The following is a 10,829-nucleotide window of genomic DNA, read 5'->3' as shown; positions in this document are numbered from 1 at the left end:
ATTGTGAAGGGGACCTCAGGAACTCATTCGAGTTACTTCAGGGAAGTCAGGTCACCTTTTGTGCTGGAAGGGGAACTCCCGTATTACTCTTGAGCCCTTTAATGGGAATAAGGCCTCTTTTAAGTTGAGTCCATAAATTGTGTTCTCCTCTCCAATGGGGACGGATGTAGGGAAATTTCTGTGTGGCATAAAGTGTGTCATGTACACTTTTGCCTTTCAAGCAGGAATGTGGGATTTCTCTTGAGATTCTGCAGAGCAAAATTTCCTCATTTAGCATTGAGGGGGTAATTATGTGGTGTTTCTCAAATTGCGGCGGGAAGCTGGAGGTACTTCTTGAGTTGCGACGGAGACCTCAGGAATTCACTCGAGTTACTTCAGGGAAGGCAGGTCCCCTTTTGTGCTGGAAGGGGAGCTTTCGGATTACTCTTGAGCCCTATAATGGGAATAGGGCCTCTTTTCGAGGTGAGTCCATAAAGTGTGTTCTCCTCTCCAATGGGGACGGATGTTAGGGAACATTCTGAGTGGCATAAAGTGTGTCAAGTACCGTTTTGCCTTTCAAGTGGGAATGTAGGATTTCTCTTTAGATTCTGCAGTGCAAAATTTGCTCATCTCGCATTCAGGGGATAATTTTGTTGTGTTTCTCGAATTGCGGCGGGAAGCTGGATGTACTATTCGAGTTGCGACGGGTACCTCAGAAACTCAATCGATTTACTTCAGGGAGGTCAGGTCCACTTTTGTGGTGGAACGGGAACTTCCGGATTACTCTCGAGCCCTTTAATGGGAACAGGGCCTCTTCTCGAGTTGAGTCCATAAAGTGTGTTCTCCTCTCCAATGGGGACAGATGTTAGGGAACTTTCTGAGTGGCATAAAGTGTGTGAAGTACCCTTTTGCCTTTTAAGCGGGAATGTGGGCTTTCTTTTCAGATTCTGCAGTGCAAAATTACCTCATCTCGCATTGACGGGATAATTCTGTGGTGTTTTGCGAGTTGAGGACGGAAGCAGTGGTTACTTCTCTAGTTGTGACTGGGACCTCAGGAAAGTGCTCAGGTTGCTTCAGGGAAGTCAAGTCCCCTTTTGTGCTGGAAGGGGAACTTCCAGATTACTCTCGAGCTGTTAAATGGGAATATTGCATCTTCTGTATTTGAGTCCATAAAGTGTGTTCTCCTCTCCACTGAGTATGTATATTAGGGACACTTCTGAGTCACCTAAAGTGAGTCAAGTACACTTTGTCTCTTTCAAGTGTGAATGTGGCATTTCTCTCGAGAATTTGGAGCGCAAAATTTCCTCATGACGCATTGAGGGGAAATATTATGGTGTTTCTCTAATTGCGGCAGGAAGCTGGGGGTACTTCTGGAATTCCGACGGGGACCTCAGGAACACACTTGAGTTACTTTAGGGAAGTCAGGTCCCCTTTTGTGCTGGAAGGCAAACTTCCGGATTACTCTCGAGACCTTTAATGGGAATAGGGCCTCTTCTCGAGCTGAGTCCATAAAGTGTGTTTTCCTCTCCAATGGGGACGGATGTTAGGAAACATTCTGATTGGCATAAAATGTGTCAAGTACACTTTTGCCTTTCAATCGGGAATGTGGGATTTCTCTTGAGATTCTTCAGCGCAAAATTACCTCATGTCGTATTGTGGGGATAATTTTGTAGTGTTTCTCGAATTGCGGCCGGAAGCTGTGGTACTGGTCCAGTTGCGACGGGGCCGAGGAACTCACTCGAGTTACTTCAGGGAAGTCAGGTCCCCTTTTGTGCTGGAAGGGGAACTTCCGCATTACTCTCGAGCCCTTTAATGGAAATAGGGCGTCTTCTGGAGTTGAGTCTATAAAGTGTTTTTTCCTCTCCAATGGGGACGGATGTTAGGGAAATTTCTGAGTGGCATAAAGTGTGTCAAGTACCCTTATGCCTTTCAAGCAGGAATGTGGGATTTCTGTGGAGATTCTGCAGGGCAAAATTACCTCATCTAGCATTGAGGGGATAATTTTGTGGTGTTTCTCAAGTTGCGGCGGAAAGCAGGGGGTACTTCTCGAGTTGCGACAGGGACCTCAGGAACTCGCTGTGGTTGCTTCAGGGAAGTCAAGTCCCCTTTTGTGTTGTAAGGGAAACTTCCGGATTACTCGCGAGCCGTTAGGTGGTTATATTGCTTCTTCTCGATTTGAGTGCATAAAGTGTGTTCTCCTCACCACTGAGGATGGATGTTAGGCACCATTCTGAGTCGCCAAAAGTGTGTCAAGTACACTTTTGCTTTTCAAGCGGGAATGTGGGATTTCTCTTCAGATTCTGCAGCGTAAAATTTCCTCATCTCGCAATGAGGGGATAATTTTGTGGTGTTACTTTAATTGCGACGGGAAATTGGGTATACTTTTCGATTTGCAACGGGGACCTCAGGAACTCACTCGAGTTATTTCAGGGAGCTCACGTCCACTTTTGTGGTGGAAGGGGAAATTTCAGATTACTCTCGAGCCCTTTAATGGGAATAAGGCCTCTTCTCGAGTTGAGTCCATAAAGTGTGTTCTCCTCTCCAATGAAGACAGCTGTGTGAGGGAACTTTCTGAGTCGCATAAAGTGTGTCAAGTACCCTTTTGCCTTTCAAGAGGGAATGTGGTATTTCTCTTGATTCTGCAGAGCAAAATTTCCTCATTTGGCATAGAGGGGATAATTTTGTGGTGATTCTCGAGTTGCGGCGGGAAGCTGGCAGTACTGCTTGAGTTGGAAGGGGGACCTCAGGAACTCGCTCGGGTTGCTTCAGGAAAGTTAGGTCCCCTGTTGTGTTGGAAGGGAAACTTCCGGTTTACTCTCGAGCCGTTAAATGGTAATAGGGAATCATCACGAATTCAGTCCATAAAGTGTGCTCTCCTCTCCAATGGGGACCGCTGTGTGAGGGAACATTCTGAGTCGCATAAAGGGTGTCAAGTACGCTTTTGCCTTTCAAGAGGGAATGTGGTATTTCTCTTGAGATTCTGCAGCGCAATATTTCCTCATCTCTCATAGAAGGGATAATTTTGTGGTGATTCTCGAGTTGCGGCGGGAGGATGAGGGTACTGCTCGAGTTGCGACGGAGACCTGAGGAACTCGCTCGGGATGCTTCAGGGAAGTCAGGTCCCCTTTTGTGTTGGAAGGGGAACTTCCGTTTACTCTCGAGCTGTTAAATGGAAATAGAGGCTCATCTTGAATTGAGTCCTTAAAGTGTGTTCTCCTCTCCAAATTGATCTTATGTTACTGAAATTTCTGTGTCCCATAAAGGGTGTCAAATACCCTTTTGCCTTTCAAGCGGGAATGTGGTATTTCTCTTGAGATTCTGCAGCACAAAATTTCCTCATCTCGCATTGAGGTGATAATTTTGTGGTGTTTCTCGAGTTGCGGCGGCAAGCTTATGGTTCTTCTCGAGTTGCGACGTGGACTCAGGAACTCACTCGAGTTACTTCAGGGAGGTCAGGTCCTCTTTTGTGCTGGAAGGTTAAGTTCCGGATTACTCTCTAGCCCTTTAATTGGAATAGGGTCTCTTCTGGAGTTGAGTCCATAAAGTGTGTTCTCCTCTCAAATGGGGAAGGATATTAGGATACTTTCTGAGTGACATAAAATATGTCAATTACCCTTTTACCTTTTAAGCGGGAAGGTGGGATTTCTCTTGAGATTTGCAGCGCAAAATTGTCTCATCTCCCATTGAGGGGATAATTTTGTGGTGTTTCTCGAGTTGCGTCGGGAAGCAGGGGGTACTTCTCGAGTTGCGATGGGGACCTCAGGAACTCGCTTGGGTTGCTTCAGGGAAGTCAGGTCCCCTTTTGTGTTGGAAGGGGAACTTCCGGTTTACTCTTGAGCCATTAAATGGGAATAGAGGCTCATCTCGAATTGAGTCCTAAATGTGTGTTCTTCTCTCCGATACGGACTGATTTTAGTGACATTTCTGAGTCGCATAAAAGGTGTCAAGTACCCTTTTGCCTTTCAAGAGGGAATGTGGTATTTCTCTTGAGATTCTGCAGCGCAAATTTCCTCACCTCGCATTGAGGGGAAATTTTTGTGGTGTATCTCAAGTTGCGACGGGGACCTCAGGAACTCCCTCGGGTTGCTTCAGGGAATTCAGGTCCCTTTTGGTGTTGGAAGGGGAACTTCCGGTTTACTCTCGAGCCGTTAAATGGAAATAGGGGCTCATCTCGAATTGAGTCCATAAAGTGTGTTCTCCTGTCCAATGGGGACAGCGGTGTGAGCGAAATTTCTGAGTCGCATAAAGGGTTTTACGTACCCTATTGCTTTACAAGAGGGAATCTGGTATTTCTCTTGAGATTCCGCAGCACAAAATTTCCTCATCTCGCATTGAGGGGATAATTTTGTGGTGTTTCTCGAGGTGCGGCGGGAAGCTGGGGGTCCTTATTGAGTTGCAAAGGTGACCGCAGTAACTGCCTCGGGTGGCTTCTGGGAAATCAGATCCCCTATTGTGATGGAAAGGGATCTCCCGGTTTTCTCCCGAGCTGTTAAATGGGAATAGGGCCTCATCTTGAATTAAATCCTTAAAGTTTGATATTTTCTCCAATAGGGACTGATGTAGTCAAATTTGTGAGTCTCATAAAGGTGTCAAGTTCCCTTTTGACTTTCAAGAGGGAATGTGGTATATCTCTTGAGATTCTGTAGGGCCAAATTTCATCTCCCACTGAGGGGATGAATTTGTGGTCTTTCTCGAGTTTCGGTGGGAAGCTGGGGGTTCTTCAGGAGTTATGACGGGGACCTCAGGAATTAGCTCGGGTTGCTTCAGGGATGTCAGATCCCCTTTTGTGTTGGAAGGGGGTTTTCCGGTTTACTATCGAGCCGTTAAATGGGAATAGGGGCTCATCTCGAATTGAGTGCATAAAGTGTGTTCACCTGTCCAATGGGAACGGCTGTGTGAGGGAACTTTCTGAGTCGCATAAAGGGTGTCAAGTACCCTTTTGCCTTTTAAGAGGGAATGTGGTATTTCTCTTGAGATTCTGCAGTGCAAATTTTCCTCAACTCACATTGAGGGGATAATTTTGTGGGGTTTCTCGAGTTGCGCCGGGAAGCTGGGGGTACTTCTGGAGGTGCAACGGGGACCTCAGGAACTCGCTCGGGTTGCATCAGGGAAGTCAGGTCTTCTTTGGTGTTGGAAGGGGAACTTCCTGTTTATTCTGGATCCGTTAAATGGGAATAGGGTCTCATCTCTAATTGAGTCCATAAAGTGTGTTCTCCTCTCCATTGAGGACGGATGTTAGGGACAATTCTGAGTAGCCGAAGTGGAGTCAAGTACACTTTTTCCTTTCAATCGGAAATTTTGGGATTTCTGTTGAGATTCTGCAGCGCAAAATTTCCTCATCTCTCATTGAGGTGATAATTTTGTGATGTTTCTCAGATTGCTGCGGGAAGCTGGGGGGTGCTTCTCCACTTGCAACGGGGACCTCAGGAACTCCCTCGATTTACTTCAGAGAAGTCAGGTCCCCTTTTGTGCTGGAAGGGGAACTTCCTTATTACTCTCAAGCCCTTTAAAGGGAATAGGGCCTCGTCTCGAGTTTATTCCATAAAGTGTGTTCTCCTCTCCAATGGGGACGGATGTTAGGGAACTTTCTGAGTGGTATAAAGTGTGTCAAGTAGCCTTTTGCCTTTCAAGTGGGAAAGTGCGATTTCTCTTGAGATTCTGCAGCACAAAATTACCTCATCTTGCATTGAGGGTTTAATTTTGTGGAAGGGGAACCTCTAGATTACTCTCGAGCCGTTAAACGTGAATATTGCCTCTTCTCGAATTGAGTCCAAAAAGTGTTTTCTCCTCTCCAATGGGGTCGGTTGTGTGGGGGAAATTTCTGAGTCGAATAAAGGTTGTCAAGTACCCTTTTGCCTTTCAAGAGGGAATGTGGTATTTCTCTTGAGATTCTGCAGCGCAAAATTCCCTGTCACGCATTGAAGGGATAAGTTTCTCGAGTTGCGGCGGGAAGCTGAGGGTACTTCTCGAGTTGCACAGGGACCTCAGGAACTCGCTCGGGTTGCTTCAGGGAACTCAGGTCCCCTTTTGTGTTGCAATGGAAACTTCCGGTTTACTCTCGAGCCGTTAAATGGGAATAGGGGCTCATCTCGAATTGAGTTCTTATAGTGTGTTCTCCTGTCCAATGGGGACGGCTGTGTGAGGGAACTGAGTGGCATAAAATGTGTCAAGTACACATTGCTTTTCAATAGGGAATGTGGTATTTATCTTGAAATTATGCAGCGCAAAATTTCCACATCACGCATTGAGGGGATAATTTTGTCGTGTTTCTCGAGTTTCGGCGAGAAGCTGAGGGTATTTCTCGCGTTGCCCGGGGACCTCAGGAACTCGTTCGGGTTGCTTCCGGGAAGTCGGTTCAGGTTTGGTTTTGGAAGGGGAACTTCCGGTTTACTCTCGAGCCATTAAATGGGAATAGGGACTCATCTCGAATTGAGTCCATAAAGTGTGTTCTCCTGTCCAATGTGGACGGCTGTGTGAGGGAACTTTCTGAGTCGCATAAAGGGTGTCTAGTACCCTTTTGCCTTTCAAGAGGGAATATGGTATTTCTCTGGATATTCTGCAACGCAAAATTTCCTCATCTCGCATTGAGGGAATAATTTTGTGGTGTTTCTCGAGTTGCGGCGGGAAGCTGGTGGTACTTCTCGAGTTTCGACTGGGACCTCAGGAACTGGCTTGGGTTGCTTCAGGGAAGTCAGTTCCCCTTTGTTGTTGGAAGGGGAACTTAAGGTTTATTCTCTAGCCGTTAAATGCGATTAGGGCCGCATCGCGAATTGAGTCCATAAATCTGTTCTCCTCTCCAATGGGACTGATGTTAGTGAAATATCTGAGTCGCATAAAGGGTGTCAAGTACCCTATGCTTTTCAAGAGGGACTGTGGTATTTCTCTTGAGATCCTTCAGTGCAAAATTTCCTCATTTCGCATTGAGGGGATAATTCTTTGGTGTTTCTCGATTTGCGGCAGGAAGCTGGGAGTACTTCTCGAGTTGCGACGGGGACCTCAGGAACTCGCTCGGATTTCTTCAGGGAAGTCAGGTCCCCTTTGGTGTTGGAAGGGAAACTTCTGCTTTACTCTCGAGCAGTTGAATGGGAATAGGGCCTCATCTAGAACTGAGTCCATAAAGTGTGTTCTCCTCTCCAATGTGCACGTCTGTGTGAGGGAACATTCTGAGTCGCATAAAGGGTGTCAAGTACCCTTTGCCATTCAAGAGGGAATGTGGGATTAACTTTGAGAATATGCAGTGAAAATTTCCTCATCTCCCATTGAGGGGATAATTTTCTGATGTTTCTGAGTTGCGTCAGAAAGCTGGGAGTGATTCTCGAGTTGCGACGGGCATCTGAGGAACTCGCTCGTGTTTCTTCAGGAAAGTCAGGTCCCATTTTGTGTTGGAAGGGGACTTCCGGTGTACTCTTCAGCCGTTAAATGGGAATAGGGGCTCATTTCGAATTGAGTCCATAATTGTGCTCTCTTCTCCAATGGGGATGGCTGTGTGAGGGAACATTCTGAGTCGCATAAAGGGTGTGAAGTACCCTTTTGCCTTTGAAGAGGGAATGTGGTATTTCTCCTGAAATTCTGCAGCGCAAAATTTCCTAATCTCGCATTGAGGGGATAATTTTGTGGTGTTTCTCGAATTGTCTCGGGAAGCTGGGGATACTTCTCGAGTTGCGAAAGGAATCTCAGGAACTCGCTCGGGTTGCTTCAAGGAAGGCATGTCCCCTTTTGTGTTGGAAGTGGAACTTCCTCTTTAGTCTCGAGCTGTTAAATGGGAATAGGGGCTCATCTCGAATTGAGTCCATAAAGTGTGTTCTCCTCTCCAAAGTGGACTGATGCTAGTGAAATTTCTGAGTCACGTAAATGGTGTCAAGTACACTTTTGCCTTTCAAGAGGGAATGTGGTTTTTCTCTTGAGATTCTGCAGCACAAAATTTCCTCATTTCACATTAAGGGGATAATTTTGTGGTGTTTTTCGAGTTGCGGCGGGAAGCTGCAGTACATCTCGAGTTGCGACTGGGACCTCAGGAACCCGCTCGGTATTCTTCAGGGAAGTCAGGTCCTCTTTGGTGTTGGAAGGGGAACTTCCGGTTTACTCTCCAGCCATTAAATGGGAATAGGGTCTCATCTAGAACTGAGTCCATAAAGTGTGTTCTCCTCTCCAATGGGGACGGCTGTGTGAGGAAATTTTCTGAGTCGCATAGAGTGTCAAGTACACTTTTGCCTTTCAAGAGGGATCGTGGTATTTCTCTGGAGATGCTGAAACGCAACATTTCCTCATCTCGCATTGTGGAGATAATATTTTAGTGTTTCTCGAGTTGAGGCAGGAAGTTGGGGGTACTGCTCGCGTTGCGACGGGGACCTCAGGAACTCGCTTTGGTTGCTTCAGAGAAGTCAGGTCCTCTTTTGTGTTTGAAGGGGAATTTCCGGTTTACTCTAGAGCCATTAAATGGGAATAGGGCCTCATCTGGAATTGAGTCCATAAAGTGTGTTCTCCTTTCAAATGGGGACGGCTGTGTGAGGGAACTTTATGAGTCACATAAAGGATGTGAAGTACTCTTTTGCCTTTCAAGAGAGAATGTGGTATTTCTCTAGAGATTCTGCAGTTCAAAAATTCCTCATCTCGCATTGAGGGGATAATTTTGTGTTGTTTCTTGAGTTGCGGCGGGATGCTGGGGGTACTTCTCGAGTTGCAACGGGGACCTCAGGAACTCGCTCTGGTTTCTTCAGGGAAGGCAGTTCTCCTTTTGTGTTGAAAGGGGAACTTCCAGTTTACTCTGGAGCACGTAAGTGGGAATAGGGCCTCATCTTGTATTGAGTCCATAAAGTGTGACCTCCTCTCCAATGGGGACTGATGTTAGTGAAATTTCTGAGTCGCATAAAGGGTGTCAAATACCCTTTGCCTTTCAAGAGGGTAAGTGGTATTTCTCTTGAGATTGTGCAGCGCAAAATTTCCTCATCTCGCATTGAGGGGAAAATTTTGTGGTGTATCTGGAGCTAAGACGGAAAACTGGTGGAAATTCTCGAGTTGCAACCGGGACCTCAGGAACTCTCTCTGGTTTTTAGAGGTCAGTAGGTTCCCTTTTGCGTTAGAAGGGGAAATTCAGGTTTACTCCCGAGCCGTTAAATGGGAATAGGGGCTCAACTCGAATTGATTCCATAAATTGTGTTCTCCTCTCCAATGGGGAGGGCTGTGTGAGGAAACTTTCTGAATTGCATAAAGGGTGTCAAGTACTCTTTCGCGTTTCAAGAGGGAATGTGGTATTTCTCTTGAGATTCAGCAGCTCAAAAATTCCTCATCTCGCATTGAGGGGAAAATTTTGTATTGTGTCTCGAGTTGAGGCGGGAAGCTGGGGGTACTTCTCAAGTTGCGACCGAGATCTCAGGAACTCGCTCTTGTTGCTTCAGGGAAGTCTGGTCCCCTTTGGTGTTGGAGGGGAACTTCTGGTTTACTCTCAAGCCGTTAAATGGGAATTTAGCGTCTATATGGAATTGAGTCCATATAGTGTGTTCTCCTCTCCAATGGGGACTGATGTTACTGAAATTTCTGAGTAGCGTAAAGGGGGTGAAGTACGCTTTTGCCTCTCAAGAGGGAATGTGGTATTTCTCTTGAGATTCTGCAGCGCAAAATTTCCTCATCTCGCATTGAGGGCATAATTTTGTGGTGTTTCTCGAGGGCAGCGGGAAGCTGGGGGTAATTCTCGAGTTGCGACAGGGACCTCAGGAACTCACTCGGGTTGCTTCAAGGAAGGTATATCCCCTATTGTGTTGGAAGTAAAATTTCCTGTTTACTCTCGAGGTGTTAAATGAGAATAGGGGCTTATCGCGAATTGAGTCCATAAAGTGTGTTCTCCTCTCCAATGGGGACTGATGTTATTGAAATTTCTGAGTCTCATAAAGGGTGTCTACTAACTTTTGCCTTTCAAGAGGGAATGTGGTATTTCTCTTGAGATTCTGCAGCGCAAAATTTCCTCATCTCGCATTGAGGGGATAATTTTGTGGTGTTCCACGAGTTGCGGCGGGAAGCTGGGGGTACTTCTCGAGTTGCGACGGGGACCTCAAGAACTCGCTCGAGTTGCTTCAGGGAATTCAGGTCCCCTTTGTTGTTGGAAGGGGAACTTCCGATTTATTCTCGAGCCGTTAAATGGGAATAGGGGCTCAACTCGAATTGAGTCCATATAGTGTGTTCTCCTCTCAAATGGGACTGATGTTAGTGGAATTTCTCAGTCTCATAAAGGGTGTCAAGTACCCTTTTGCCTTTCAAGAGGGAATGTGGTATTTCTCTTGAGATTCTGCGGAGCAACATTTCCTCATCTCGCATTGAGGGCATAATTTTGTGGTGTTTCTCGAGGGCAGCGGGAAGCTGGGGGTAATTCTCGAGTTGCGACAGGGACCTCAGGAACTCACTCGGGTTGCTTCAAGGAAGGTATGTCCCCTATTGTGTTGGAAGTAAAACTTCCTGTTTACTCTCGAGGTGTTAAATGAGAATAGGGGCTTATCGCGAATTGAGTCCATAAAGTGTGTTCTCCTCTCCAATGGGGACTGATGTTATTGAAATTTCTGAGTCTCATAAAGGGTGTCTACTACCTTTTGCCTTTCAAGAGGGAATGTGGTATTTCTCTTGAGATTCTGCAGCGCAAAATTTCGTCATCTCGCATTGAGGGGATAATTTTGTGGTGTTCCACGAGTTGCGGCGGGAAGCTGGGGGTACTTCTCGAGTTGCGACGGGGACCTCAGGAACTCGCTCGGGTTGCTTCAGGGAATTGAGGTCCCCTTTGCTGCTGGAAGGGGAACTTCCGGTTTGCACTCAAACCGTTAAATGGGAATAGGGTCTCAACTCGAATTGAGTCCATAAATTGTGTT

This window comes from Moschus berezovskii, chromosome 22 (assembly GCF_049115385.1).
Source record: "Moschus berezovskii isolate FMDL1 chromosome 22, NW_MosBer_1.0, whole genome shotgun sequence".
Taxonomy (NCBI): domain Eukaryota; kingdom Metazoa; phylum Chordata; class Mammalia; order Artiodactyla; family Moschidae; genus Moschus; species Moschus berezovskii.
This window is presented reverse-complemented; position numbering follows the sequence as displayed.